The sequence below is a fragment of the Schistocerca piceifrons genome, chromosome 3 (assembly GCF_021461385.2).
Source record: "Schistocerca piceifrons isolate TAMUIC-IGC-003096 chromosome 3, iqSchPice1.1, whole genome shotgun sequence".
In the NCBI taxonomy this organism is placed as follows: Eukaryota; Metazoa; Arthropoda; class Insecta; order Orthoptera; family Acrididae; genus Schistocerca; species Schistocerca piceifrons.
The window spans coordinates 126,197,119-126,213,307 of record NC_060140.1 but is presented as its reverse complement, the minus strand read 5'-3'; positions in this window follow the sequence as shown (position 1 = coordinate 126,213,307).

Genomic DNA, 16,189 nt, shown 5'->3' with positions numbered 1-16,189 from the left:
TACACGGCACTAAACTGATCAAAATAAATGATTTCACTTTCTCGTCACTTCATTTCGCAAAGGAAATAATTAATCACCAAATTACTTATAATCTTAATATGTACTTCACACAAAATTACAGGGAATGCATCTCGTAGTAGTAACTTCCTAGCAGACATTGACAAAATGTTAATAACTACTGTGATAGACGTAGCCTGACGCAACTATGAACACATCACACTAGATTAGAACGAACACAATGCAAAGACTGATTTGACACAATTTTATTGTTTCTGCGAGGCAACTGTGGGTTGTGGATTCCGTGGCTCTCGGATCATTCTTCCGCACTTCCATGGCAGTAATATTGGTTTCTGGGGTACTGCATTCCCTGGAACTAGAAACTGGTTGGGAGGTCGGACGCACTTTTTTTTTTTTTTCAAAACTGTTAATAAAATGACTTCTCCCCTCTCGTCACCCTTCACCAATCACTCAGAAATTGATTCAAATTTTCCTAGCTTTATATATGAAACCAGTATTTTAGCGGGAAATGAATAAACCATGTGTTATTGGTCCATTACACAGTGTTGTTTTCTATAGTCACGTACAACCGTTATCTTTTTTTAAAAAATGTGTCCCTCTTTTCTGGCCATTTTTATATTCTTGAAGTCGTATCGTTGCAAATACAATACATCTCAGTGAAACACGGAGGATTTTTCTCCCAATGTGCTGCGGTATGAATGGTGATGAAACTGATAACACTTGTCGAAGCAATGGAAATGCGTAAGTCAAATGAGAGGCGACCACTTACGTCGCACGTTCAGAAAGTAAGCGTATTAGATTTTAATATTGTTTTAAGAAAGCGTGTATTTAAAAAAGTAAAAGACATTGTTGATACACTTGTTCAATGTTTTCCACATGATCGCCACTCCGTTGAATGCACGTGGCGCAAGTGTACGAGTATTTATGCTCTCCTCGATGAATTCTTCCAACAGCTCGCTCCCCCACTTCAGAGCCTTTTCCTGTTCCTGCTTGTGGGTTGAAAATTTAATTCCACTCGAGTGTTACTTCACGGATGTGAAAAGATGGTAATCTGAAGGCGCCAAGTCAGGGGGAATATGAGGGACGTTTCAAAACATCCGGACCAAATGAGTTGATAGTTGATGGTTGGAGAGACAACACCGCGGTTACTTGTAGTCTGCATAAACCAGTTGTAGATGTTGGCTACTTATGCATCGTGTATGCGGATGGTGTTAATCCCGTCAGCATTAACTGAGGCCTGAAGATGATGCACTGAAGCACCGAAACTGGTGGCCATGCAAAAAATACATCATAAGGACGGATGTAGGTGTTTCATTTTCTTACGTAAGTGAACGGCCGAGGTCCCCCAGACCTCTAATCACAAGGATGGACGTACAGAAAATGAAAGAGTCCAAGACCGTCTTGATGGTGAAGACTGTGTGAGTATGGGCGTTGTTTTGCAGCAAGCACACTGCTCTCGTTTAGATTCCCCTCCTTTTGTTGCTTTGAGTGCTCCTTGAGTTTTATGGCCTCACAATATCTTTGTGCATTGATTGCCTCCCCCTCAGGCAGAAATTCGACCAAATCCAGGACATTTCCGTCCCAAAACAGTGAGGCCATTATTTTTCTCCCCGAAATTGTGGTTTCGAATTTTTTTGGCAGATGGGGAATTAGCGTGGCGTTCTTGTGACAACTGTATTTTGTCTCCGGCGTGTAATAAGTCACCCAATTACAGGAGCTCAGAAAATCCTCGCCTTTCAATTCAAGTCCTTCAAGAAACTCGTGGGCGCTATTGGGCCATTTTTACTTTTGCTGCTCTGTCACCTGATTTGGGAAACATCTTGCGCACAGTTTCCGGTATCCCAGCGTTTCTGCGAGTATTTCGTATATGAGTGTTTCGGAGAATTGTGGGATCGACGGAAAAATTATATCCAGTGTCAACCGGCAGTCTTCACGAATAATTTGCTAGATTTTTTGCCCCAACTTGTCAGTCAAAATGGATAGTCTTCCAATCCCCTCTTCGTCATGAATATTTATTCTGCCTCGACTAGACTCGCTACACCTCTTGAGAAAAAAAACACTCGTTCCGTTCATAAAACCTTAGCCGTAAACCGTTTCGATTCGAAAAAATTTCGGTTGGTGTTAGTCCTTCCGCGAGTAGGAATCGGATCACAGTACAGGGCTCGCACTTTGCCGGATTTCTTACCGACATCTTTTACGCAGCTGGGCACTACGACGTCAGTTTATATACTGACGTGTTCCTTTGATGCTCGATGTCGTCAGGGGATTCCCCTTTACCACTTAGCGTTGCTAACCCTCAAAAAACAGAAATCACGGGCCGTTATGTAGCAGTACACTTACATTCCAAACATGCCAGATAGGATTAAAAGAAAAAAAAAATGTTTGTTAATCTAAAACGGAACTTACATCGTCCTATGTGAACTTTCCGATCTTTGAACAGAGTAAATGAAGACTGAATGCATATTGATGGAAACCATTTGGAGCAATTTCATTTCACTGAGAACACAGCACAGGTTGTCGCAGGTGCAGAGCAAATTCAGCAACGATGGAGAAAACATAACAGAACGAGTATGAAAGTAAGCTTGGGACTCAATTACAATAATAAGGCTTTTAATACTCAACAAACACACCTAAAGAAAATGGTGTAAATCGATGATAAAGTCATAGAACCAACGGGAGAGTTTTTATATCTAGGCAGTAGAAACTAGTGGCTGAGAACGAAATAAATGACGTAGTGTGGATTTTGTAAACCAAATATTTCTCTCAAAACGAAGCTTTTGAGTTACCTAAAAGGATACATTTACAATCAGTGTTAATTCACTACTTTTACTAAATCGCAGTGAGGCGTACATTTTTAATGCTGTAAGCATTCAGTACCTGAGGCTATAAGAAAAGCGTACGGGATAGTCTTAAAAGACAGGGGAAGACAAAGAAATGAATCACAAGCCAGGCTGGAACAGAAGGTATACTTAGGACCAAAATGAAAATCAAATGGTGGGACCCAGATAAAAAAATCAATAAAGTTTATAACGGAATTGTTCCGAATTGTTTATTATATAAGGTTCATTTATGTGTCACCGCATAAAAAACAATAGAAAAATAGTAAGTATGGTACTTACATAGTTTATAATCTACGAAATACATTCTGATAATGAAACATGTACGGAACTGAACCCGCCAATTTATATGTGTGTGTGAGAGAGAAAGAGACAGAGAGAGAGAGAGAGAGAGAGAAAATGGTTCTCAGCACTATGGGACTTAACATCTATGGTCATCAGTCCCCTAGAACTTAGAACTACTTAAACCTAACTAATTTAAGGACATCACAACACCCAGTCATCACGAGGCAGCGAAAATCCCTGACCCCACCGGGAATCGAACCCGGGGACCCGGGCGCGGGGAGCACTGGTTAAACATTTTACTGAAAAAGTTTAGGGTTTGGGAGCTTGTTGGGCACGATTCGAACTTCGCCAGCTCTCCTCCTGCCGATGTTTGTACATGTTCTAAATGTGTTTCTGTATTGTAATCGTGGCCTAAAAAGAAAAATGATGTAACTCTGTGAGGAAGCATTGAATTCCTCCTGAGAGTAATATTGGGGACACTCCAAGCAATTGCCTTGCGGTCAAGGGAAAAAAAACTCCGAGAAACCTTGGTTAGGAGTGGTTTCATATTTTCTCTTGCTAACACGTTAACTGAGCAGGTCTCTGTGCTGGCAGGTTACTTATACAATGACTTTGTTCGCCTATTCTTTTTACTGGCAAATATATCAATTATTCTCTTGTTGTTTGGAATTTCGCTAATGTCCTCCTTACGAATGGAACAAACAACCAGTGAGTTCAGCATTTCGTGACCAATACTACTTATGGGGAGAGTTTTTAAAGTGCTGAAACTGCTCTGTGCTTCTGCTGTTGAAACGGGTGTAGTTAGTGTACTTTACAAATTTTTGTATACTTCAGTGGACGTAGGAAAGTTCCACAAGCAAAGTGAACAGACTACAGATCAGTGTAATGCTTTGAAATGCATCACTAAAATTTTTGTGGCGGTGTTCGTAGCGACAAACACTTGGCTGTAGAAATGGCTTACGAAGTCACCGCCACACTTTTAATAGCGGGCCGACCGGTCCGCTGGAACAGTGAACAGAAAGATGAAAGCCCAAACACTCAGATTAAATAAAAGTCTGTACTTATCTTTATTCACGAAGATACAGAAACAAGGTCGTGAACTCCGTGTCTACGGAAATCTGTCTAGTTCAAGTCGGAGCGGCTAGGTCAGCGTCGGCTGACGACAAACAACAACTCTGCTGCGATGAACACACAACTGACTAGCAAGTACACAATTCGGTGGCGAGTATACAACTGAGCGGCGAATACAGAACTGTGTTAGCGCTCGCGACTCCAGCGCTTAAGAAGCCAGAAGCCAGCGGTGGCGCGCGCAGACTTGCGGCGATTTGCTGTCTCGCTGGCGCTGCTTATGCGGACGGCGTCCGGACTTTGATGCTGCCAACCTTTGGGCAGAGGGCTCGGGTGGCATTACTGGCTAGGACATAACAAAAATAAATCGCTGAGAGTTAATTTTTCAGTTTAAAGTGGAAAATAAACGAGTGGTGACTTAATGGAAACATAATGAGTAAAACGGAGGGGAAATGTTCTCTCAGTCAATCGAACTACTAAATACATGAAAGTTTTGGTATCTACTTTCCAGTTGGTTGGTCCCAATGTCACCCACGTCTTTGGCTTCTGCTGTCAGATTAAGTTCAGTGCTACATTTGGATCGTTTTCCTGAAGAAACAAAACGTTCGTGTTCGGAAACTTGATACTTTATATTTCAAGAACAGCTGACTCAAAATGACGTAATGTTTTGGATGCAGTAACGGCATTTGCACTCTGCATCTGAACTGTGTTACACAAAATATCAGTATGTTTCGTAACCTTATAGAAAAAATTTAGAAGGAACAAAAAGGTCTGGATTTTGTGGAAAACTTCTTAAAGCAGAAGATTCTGTTATTGTAATATCACCACAAATATTCTCTTCCTCAAACATATCAAAACATTGCAATAAGTGTATTTTCTTTCGTGAGCGTTATTTACAACGTGAGACTGGAAGTTGCACATAGCTGAAGAAACGGATTGAGTTTTATTACTGCTGAGCGTCCGTGCTTAGCTTCGGCGATGAAGAGAAAAGTGTTATAAATCATGATATATTTTCAAAGAACAACCTAACATAGTTTATGTTTTTACTAGAAGCGTTTTGAGTAACGAAATTCATTTGGTGTGGGTAACAGTAAACTTACTTGGCATGTGGAAAAATACTCTGCATGCTAGTCTGTATGCAACCACCTCTGGGGTGCCATCGTATGCCTGAGTAATGAGCTTTTCTTGAACGCTGAAAAGTCTGACTTCTTTCCAGAACATCACTAACAAGGGAAAGGCCCAATCTTACAAGTCGAAAAATTCCCTGAAACCTTTTACACAGGAGGAATACACCGAAAGAAAGACCTTGTCAAAATTTTAGCTTCTAAGACACGCTCCAAGTATTTTTTTGAAAAGTTTTGAAAAGCACCAAAATCTTAGCTCGCCAGGCGGCTGGAAAAATATACACTCCTACTGGAGACGTAGCGGACTGTGCATGCCTAACATCCTCGGTTGGCGGCGCACCCGTAAGTCACTCGACGCAATCGTAATTTGTAAAGCGAAACAATTTTCGTTAATAAGTTCTATGAAACAGCTGACCGCAGTTACTGTTCACAAAAACTTGCAACTCATTTAATATCGATGACAATTATCACTTGCTTTTGTGGTACCGTAATTGTTAACAATGGAGATAAACCTGAATTTAAAATGTATTGTGTTTAACACTTAACGTTAATCACTGTGCAGACCCGGTTTTGCTTCAAAATCTGACTGTCAACTCCGTAAATGGGAGAAAAATTTACACGAAGTAATAAATACACGTCAAAATGAAACTTTCATAACCGTGAAGGAAAACTATCCGAAAGATTTACAGTACAGTGTGGCCACAAAGTTTCACTACCCACCATTAATAACGAATATAAACCCCTAAACGTGAATAAATAACATGAACAACAGTTGAAACTTCCTGGCAGATTAAAACTGTGGGCTGGACCGAGACTCGAACTCGGGACCTTTGCCTTTCGCGGGCAAGTGCAAGTTCATTCTATGAACAACAGTTGTTTAGAGGAGTTTCTTCAGATACGAACAGTGTAGAGCTGCTCGTGAGAGGGAATGCACCATTACCAATGGAGATCTACGAGATTGGGCCCTCCAGTTCGCAACTGAGATTAACATATCTAATTTCAAGCCTTCTTAGACCTGATTAAGTAGATTCAACAAATCATGCAGTATAGGAACTTGTGGAATAACGAAGTTTACTTCAAGTAAAAGTAAGGGGGGGGTCGATGATATTAATTCATAGCTGACGTTAAGACAATACTTGCTGTTATTCCCAAAGCTCCTGTGTCTAACGCCGATCAGTCAGATTTGGTGAAAGAACTGCGGTCAAACCGCAGTTTACCATTTGAAGCTGGAAAAAGACTATCGATGATTATATCTTTCCAGTTTATTAGCCAGGAAGGTGTCGTACTGCTACAACGTTTCGGCAGTTTTCCTATTCTCATCTTCAGGCAGAGTGTCGCGTTCGTGTCCTGTACAGTTCCTTATAGCCGCTGGACAGCAAGCTCCTGTGCCTAGCCTGCGCCAGTAGAACCAATCGCGAGCCTCCGGGAGGGGTATGGCGGCCCGTGTTGGTGGAGGGGATGGAGGAGGGGGACGGGGGAGAGTCGCGTCCGGTGGTGGTGGGGGCTCCCTGCGTGCTGGCGGGTGCAGGCGTCATGTCCTGGTGGGGTCTGTTCATTCCGTCAGCTGCCTTAGCAAGTTCCGCATCGGAGTGTTCTTGTATTTTTGTTCTCGCTGTATCTCATGAAGTGTTATTTTGGAAACCGCTGTCTCGGTTGACAACGTTATCATGGACAGGTACCTCCACAGCTTCTTTAAAGGTCGAATCCCAGACTCCGTTCGTCTTGCACAGCAACTTTGCTTGTTCGAAATCAAACGTATTATTTTCCTTGAGTCTGTGTTCAGCCTCAGGAGACTTCTCCGTTTGCCCTGAGTGAACGCTTCTTACGTATTCCCAGCAGCGCTGCGATATACATCGCTGCATCTGACAGATCGTTTGCACACTCGCAGCTGATGCTGTAGACTCCACGTGTCCTTCACTTCTTGAGTTTGGCCAATGAGCGAGAGATGATTTTAATGTTGCTCTGTTCTAATATCCTGGTTATCATTGCCGTGGACGGCCCAGCATACGAAAGGAACGTTAAGCGCTAAATGTCTTCTTCAAGTACGTCTTTTCTGTTCCACTTGTTCAGTTCGAAAGCGCGTCTTATCTGCGTCTCAGAATAGCCGCTTCTTGTGAAATATTTTTCACAAGTGCTCGAGTTCGGCTAGTAGACTCTCCTTGTCTTGCATGTGTCTCGTGCTCTGCGCACCAAGCTGATGAGCACGGATTTGAGTCGTGCAGCGCATCACAAATCCGTTCTGACCTGCTGCGAGAATAATCACCACATCACCCAAGGACAATTCGTATAGGTAAGGTTCTTTCTTTTCTTTCCCACAGGAACAGCAGGAAAAGCGTTTTATTGATTGGCGACTCTATAGAGTGCTGTGTGTACAACGTCCATATAAGTGAAAATAGATTTTGTTGTCAATAAACCATCAATATTACTGTGGTGTCACCGCCAGACACCACACTTGCTAGGTGGTAGCTTTAAATCGGCCGCGGTCCATTAGTACATGTCGGACCCGCGTGTCGCCACTGTTAGTGATCGCACACCGAGTGCCACCACACGGCAGGTCTCGAGAGACGAACTAGCACTCGCCCCAGTTGTACGGACGACTTTGCTAGCGACTACACTGACGAAGCCTCGCTCCTTTGCCGAGCAGATAGTTAGAATAGCCTTCAGCTAAGTCCATGGCTACGACCTAGCAAGGCGCCATTAGCCTTACACAGCAATTGATACTTATCGTATAAAGCGTGTCTCATCAAGAACGATGTATACAACAGGGATGGATTAAAGTTAAGTATTCCAAAAGCTACGTACTTTTCTTTATAGCATTCATTACGTATCCTGTTTCAGACCTCACGCCATCCTTCGTGTGTTTATAGCGTGCACTGCGGTTCCCTCAAATCACACTGTGTCGGCATTTCTGTCGACACATCAATTGCAGCCAACGCTGACCTACCATCTAAAAGCATTTTATGCTTGCACTACTCAACATGCCGAATAAAAAAAGGTCTCCAATGGAGCGGCAGCGACAGCGAAAGAATCCGAACTCCACCTTAAGATGAGAAGGAGAACGACGCCTTGACTCGGATGATAACCCGAGAAAATGTCGTTATATAGATTCGCTGAGAAAGTCTAAATACGCATTTAATGATTAATGCTATGACACATTCATATACAACACTGACAAGTATGAGTGGATTACTGTATCTGCAACACTGCATCTGCATTCTTGGACCTCAAGTCACATTAGGACCAAAAATAAATAGTACTGTTCAGTGCAAAAAATCTTACAATCAGCCTATCAAAACTGGAGAAAATGGAAAGACAAATGTTCTATATTTTATTTGAAACGATTTCTAACCAGTTGCAGAAATTAATTAATTGCTTTTGTTGAACCCTTGGTCTCGATATAACAATACTTCTCTCTTTCAGGAGCATGACGAAAAGACTGGTGATATGATTTGGAAATTTGGAAATTTGTGCTAAGTTCTATGGGACCGAACTACTGAGGTCATTGGTCCCTAGGCTTACACATTACTTCATCTAACTTAAACTAACTTACACTAAGGACAAAACACACACCCATGCCCAACTTCCGACAGGGAAAGCCACGCGAACAGTGACAAGGCACCCAAGACCGCACGCCTACCCCGAGAGGCGATATAATTCGGATTCTACACGGCACAACCAATTTTAATCTCAATAAAAAAGTTTTTCACTATGAAAAGTATTTTCAAGAAAACTGTCGGACAATATAATTTCCGACAGCTGCTTGTCATTTGAGGTTTGGCAGGAAAACAGTATTCTTAAATTTAATTCTTTGTGGATTATCAGTTTGCATTGGCGTATTTTATGAATACCTTTAAGTATGATAGTTATGCAGCGCAGCAAGCAAAGCAACGGCCAGGACTATTTCTTACTCCACTGAAATTCTGTATATTTAAACTAGTACTGTGGCGTGCCTGAAAGCATTAATTTTTCTTTTTTCAGGTGTGCCTGATGTAAGAAAATGCTTGACATCGTCATTCAAGTGTCACTTCGTTTTATTGCGACGACTGTGGGGAATGAACAAGGAATATCGAGAGAGGACAAATTACTCTCTCACGTCTTTTTCGTATGAGGAAAATTATTAAAGATAACTCTGGAAAGTTAACAGAATGAGCAGACGTTGATGGAGCCTGGTAGGGCGCTAAAAGCACTAGGTATTTGAAATGCATGGGCTAGCAGGACAGACCTGGTTAGGTTGTGGAAAGGGGCCAAAATGAGTTCCTGTCAGTTGCACTCAACATACAAACTTTATTTATCAACACACAATATTACAACAAGGATGCCAAACACTCAAAATTTAATCGATTACAAGGCTTAAGCAAAATTGAAATATAGGGTCCTTCTTGAGGTTTCATCCATGAACATTTTCTAAATCTTCAATCTAATCGGCTGAAGGCATTAGCAATTTAATTTTAATGGAACTAGGCTGAAGGTTGCATATCAAGTAATAAGAGGAGTTTCAATCAAACGGCAGAAGGCCTTATCTTAAAACATTTCATGCAAATTCGGTTGAAGGCCCCATTCAAAACCATAACAATCTTATGCCTTAAGAGCAAGAGAAGAAGATTATTTTAAGAGATATTAAAACTCGGCTGAAGGCCGCTAACCAACAAATAATTTAACGGCTTAAGCCCTAGAAGAAAAGTTTCAATTTTAAAGATCAGAAGGCCGTAATTTAAAACATTTCATGTAAAATAAAGAATAACAATCTCATGCCTTAAGGGTAACACAAGGACATTAATTTCAGATATATTAGTACTCAGCTGAAGGCCACATATCAGCAAAATATGTTTAACGGCTAGAAAGAATTTCAATCCAAAAGGCAGAAGGCCTTAACTTAAAACCTCTCCACTAAAATTCGGGTGAAGACCCTATATAAAGATATAACAATCTCATGCCTTAAGTGCAAGACAAGAACATTAATTAACTAAATTCCAAACAGGGAAATTACTACACAACACACAAGGAACGGCGCTCAGAAGGGTCGGCCTGAGATTGTAACACTAACACCCATTTATGTGAGACAGACAGCCTGTCGAACGACTTCTTAATCTGTAGGCAACCCAACCGACAGACAGCTGACCGACCAATCAACCAAATCAGTACCGCTCCAAGCAACCAGCAAAACGACCACAAGATTTCAATACACGACACCCAGATTATTGGCGCCCACAACGCCCAACAACACCTCAGCTGTCGAACTACACGCCGTGCTGGACAGCAACAACATGACGAGGAAAATACACTGCCTAAAATTACATCAACGACAGTGGCAGGCAACCAGAACATCAACGGCCCCAAGGCAGAAGATGCCGCTGGTGCACTTCAATAACAGGGAATAAATTAAGTTAAATTTCACAGGAAGACGGCTGGAATCTTTGCCGTCTTAAATACACACACGTTGTTGCTCACGGCAATGTCCCAAAAGCGACAACCAGGATCAAACGAAGAAACGTAAACAGTTGAGGCTTGATAGTAGGTTAAGTGAGGACTCAACTTTCATGTCCAAGATCGGTGGGCGGTGAACTTTGTCGCATTTGCAAGCAGCACCTCAACTCCAACTGTGCATGCACGCCACTTGCCACTCAAGCCTGACTCCAGGCGACAGGGGCTTGCTTGCTGCTCCACACCAACTGACCGACCTAACTGATGGTCCATCCGCGACTGCTGCTCCGCCGCGACTACACTGCTGGTTCGTCCCCTCTCACTGACTACCCAATACACAGTGACCCAGAGATATTATCAGTCGCTTTAGAGATGGTACAACAGTGCACTTATCGATACGCACTGCTGCTGTCACTCACAGGCAAGTAAGGCAGGAAGTTATTGACGCCAGTAAATTGAATAAGAAAATGAGGCCACTCTACCATAATAGAATATAACAGAAAATTAATGGGATGAACATGAGCCATGCATGGCTTAGTATTTTTATGGTTCTTAGCTCATAGAAATGGCATGTTGGGAGTTCGAAGCAATCAGTAAATCTTGCTGGACAGGCCCACAGCCGTACAGAGCAGACAGAGCAGCCCCTCGTCGAGACAGGTCTCCAGCAAGACAATGCCATGATACCTGCATTGGTGCTAGCTGAAGCCTGGGCTGGAGGTGACCGAATGAAGGAATGTACACAGTGGAGTTGTAAACCGAAAATTGTGTGCAGAGCAACGCAGAATAAAAATTCACAAGTTTTCTTGTTCGCAAATACTGCAAATAGACCTGTGACCCACTTCCATTGACTACCTCAGTTGTATAAGAAACCCCGGTGTCTGAGAAACATTTAGAGATAAAATCTTTATTACACCTCACAGCTAGGATTAACCAACTACAAGGTTCAGGCGATTTAGATAACGATCTTTAAGATTGTATCTGTTCGCTTGTTAGTTTGGGAAGCTACACAACTCCAGAGAAAATCTTCCTGCTCTGCAAAAAACTTAAAAAATCCAGTAATTATCTGTTTCCTGTTTTTTTCCCACAGACTCACGTTTGGTAACTCTTGTTCTGGCTTGATATGAGTTTGTGCTGTCATGTGGGAGGGGAGATTTAGCGCCTCTAGAGCCCTATGATTGGCTCAAGACGGCGTGAGGACGGTGTCGTTCATGTACTTCGCAGGAAAATGGATTATTTATGCTGGAGAGGCGCAAAGCACTCGAGTGCGGAACTTTGATCTGGTAAGGAGACTGCTGGTCAATGCCCTGGCATGTGTGGTTGGTGCTTGGGACCTGCCGTAACACTGACTTCACTTGCGAGTAGTTAGACTGGAGATCTTGTGTTGAAGTTCTTACTGTACCGACAGTGTGACTTCAAACGTCTCAGACTACTCATTTGCCGAGGGCACACTTATTCCTTTTTGGTTTTCCAGTCTTGACGTTTGGTATCCTTATGTGCTGTCGTATGACTGAGCAAAATTAGTCCTTGGTGTGATTCTACCATGATTTCAGGGGTCTGGTAGAGAGTAAATTGCGATCAGTCTGCCTGATCACTAGACCGTGAGATTTTTGCATTTTTTTCGTGGCTGCGATCGATTCACTGGTGCCGCCTCACGCCTCACCTCCGCCACATACATCTCCCCATCTGCATCACTGCACGAAGCAAACGTATAATGTACTGCTGCTCCGGCCTTGTCAGGGAGTACAAATCTCAATCACCACTTGCTATCAGCTGCACCTATGTAGTGAAACCACAGTGGACTTAATCAATCAAAGTCTGTTCAGTGTCAGATTAATTCAGATTGGGTTATTCACATTTTTAGGGCCAATGTACTTGACTAACTTCTGCTACCCAAGATCCTTGTCCATTGTACTCTTAAATCAACTATTGGTTGTTTACCATATTCAATCCATAACTTGTTTAGCATAATTTACGTCTGCCTTCGTTTTGGGAAAGTAAGTGTTGTTAGTAAACTAAATTTTGCATACTTCCTCAGTCATTTTATAACAACTTCAGTTAACTTTCACTGTGTGTTACTAAAGTACACATTATTCAGAAACTACCGTAAGAACTGTCCTACAGGAATTGGTACAAAATTAGGTATATGTGTGTGTGTATTGTGTATTAAAACGGGGACCTACAAATGATGGAGAAGCTTCGTCCCATCGTAGGCCTCCGTCGTTCACAACCCCACAACAGGCCACAGGAGTCCACCCACCCCATCGTCGCCCCTCATCGAATCCAGGGTTATTGTGCGGTTTAGCCCACAATGGACCCCCTGGGAACGTCTCATAGAAGACAAGTGTAACCCCAAATGTTTGCGTGGTAGAGTAACGGTGTCCACGTATGTGGAGACAGTGTTTGTGCAGCAATCGCTGACATAGTGTAACTGAGGTGGAATAGGAAGAACCAGCCTGCGTTCGCTGAGGGAGATGGAAAACCGACTTAAAAACGATTCACAGGCTGGTCGGCACACCAGACCTCGACACTAATACGCCGAGCGGATTCGTGCTGGGGACTGGCAGTCATTCCCACTCGGGGAGCAGCACGTCGGACCGAGTGGCTAGCCGGACAGGTTTAGGTATGTGTAACAAATATTTCCTTTCAATAAGTCATCCGTAATATAACATCCTACATTGTCTGATCCATCTAGTCACCTTTGTGAGAATTACATATGCAACAATTTAGTTATCGATAAGAACTGCCTATTATTGAAAACATTAACGATGCATGGCATTTTTTGTGTGGTTAAGTGCTTCAAATTCACTTATGTCGCTCTGGATATTAGCACTATTCCGTGCTTTGCTTTCTTGTCACGGCCGATAGCGCTCTAGGCAGGAATGGCTGTACATACCGCCGTCATATGCGGTTCTTCGTAGGACAAAAACGAGTAACTTCAACCATTTTTTTAAATGTTTGCTGTGCGTCGTAGCAACCAAAATTCTGATAGGGCATTTCTTTCACAGTATTCTTCTGCATAAAGGATTTCGAGGTGGGTTCCCACATGTTGGACTGGGCCATTCCCTTGTAAGTGCACGTGCTGCCCTATCATTAACATTTGTAAAGGGAAGGAATCTTCCAACATGTTTCTTCCTCTTAACATACCGCAGAATAATGACTAACTGACTTTTTCACGTAATATCAGTTGTCTTATTTGCCAGCAAACAAAGGTAGCATGTCCTCAATCAGTTCTTCAATGCAAACTGATACATATACTGTAATAGTTCATTTTGTATAATTTGTGACATATATTCTCAGACGTAAATACTAGAGTTCCTTAAGTGATCATCTAAGCACTGTCAAGTTTCCTAGAAGATAGATATCTAAGAAAATGCCACGTGTAGCTGACTTCTGTTTTTCTTTGTGATCCTTCAGTCCTATCACATGAGTTCCATAAAACGTTAACCCCTGTACCACTCTGTTTAATATGTCTATTCTTCGTAAATAATTAATTATGTTTTTGAGTTGACATTTTATCCGCTTAATCAATCCGAACTGCAATTTTAATGATGCCAAAAACTTTACGTTTACAAGAATTTTCTAACTATAGCCCACTTTCCTCACTGAGTTCGTTCACTTAAATGTTTTAGATCCAAAATCAAATAACAAACAATAGAAACAAAAGAACTTTTGTTTTCATCACTCATTCCCAATACCATTTTTGCAGAAAGTTCTCTTCTTCTTCCCATCACATTGACGCATTAAGAAATCTTTTGGTTAATGTGCATCTATCTTCTTGATTTCCGGCTTCTCGTCCATCTTAACAAAATAAAGAGCGTTTTTTGCAAACCATCTACCTCATTCATTTTAAAACAACTGTAAAAATACTCGACTTTCAACCACACAGGTCCAAAATTCGGAACACTACTGGCCCGATTTGCTGTTTGCGACATTTCTCATTGATGATTGGCAATGGGAATGAGGGGGGGGGGGGGGGCAGGAATGCAGCAAGACTCGTGACAGTGGGTATTGCCCGGTGCATTAAGAGTGAAAATTCGGGCTACTGGCTGAAGCCAGCTGGCTCCAGACATTGAGCAGAGGTGCAGACAGGTGGGCAAGAAGAGGATCGTGGTAACATGACATACACAGTAGAGTTCGTTGGGATGCAGGGAAAGATGAGTATGTGTCAGCTGGTCTGTCCAGCGGGCCCTTAGCTAAGCTCGGTCATGTCACTTTGACTGTAGTTTTTGGAGACGGAGATGTAGAGGAAGTACAGGCCACCTGTGTTGGATGAACGGCATGAGGAAAGGAAAACAGGTTCGTCATTGTGGAGGAATGTGCGGAGGAGAGGGGTGAAGGAGGAGTAAAAGCAAGAAGTAACTCAGCTACTGACAGCTCAAAGTAACATCATACGCCTCTAAAACGGAGCGGTAGAAACTGTGATTGAAAACCTCTGGTCTCCGTCACTCAAACTGTTTTAAGCGATATTCAAAAAATACACAGAATAAAATTACACTCCTGGAAATGGAAAAAGAACACATTGACACCGGTGTGTCAGACCCACCATATTTGCTCCGGACACTGCGAGAGGGCTGTACAAGCAATGATCACACGCACGGCACAGCGGACACACCAGGAACCGCGGTGTTGGCCGTCGAATGGCGCTAGCTGCGCAGCATTTGTGCACCGCCGCCGTCAGTATCAGCCAGTTTGCCGTGGCATACGGAGCTCCATCGCAGTCTTTAACACTGGTAGCATGCCGCGACAGCGTGGACGTGAACCGTATGTGCAGTTGACGGACTTTGAGCGAGGGCGTATAGTGGGCATGCGGGAGGCCGGGTGGACGTACCGCCGAATTGCTCAACACGTGGGGCGTGAGGTCTCCACAGTACATCGATGTTGTCGCCAGTGGTCGGCGGAAGGTGCACGTGCCCGTCGACCTGGGACCGGACCGCAGCGACGCACAGATGCACGCCAAGACCATAGGATGCTACGCAGTGCCGTAGGGGAGCGCACCGCCACTTCCCAGCAAATTAGGGACACTGTTGCTCCTGGGGTATCGGCGAGGACCATTCGCAACCGTCTCCATGAAGCTGGGCTACGGTCCCGCACACCGTTAGGCCGTCTTCCGCTCACGCCCCAACATCGTGCAGCCTGCCTCCAGTGGTGTCGCGACAGGTGTGAATGGAGGGACGAATGGAGACGTGTCGTCTTCAGCGATGAGAGTCGCTTCTGCCTTGGTGCCAATGATGGTCGTATGCGTGTTTGGCGCCGTGCAGGTGAGCGCCACAATCAGGACTGCATACGACCGAGGCACACAGGGCCAACACCCGGCATCATGGTGTGGGGAGCGATCTCCTACACTGGCCGTACACCACTGGTGATCGTCGAGGGGACACTGAATAGTGCACGGTACATCCAAACCGTCATCGAACCCATCGTTCTACCATTCCTAGA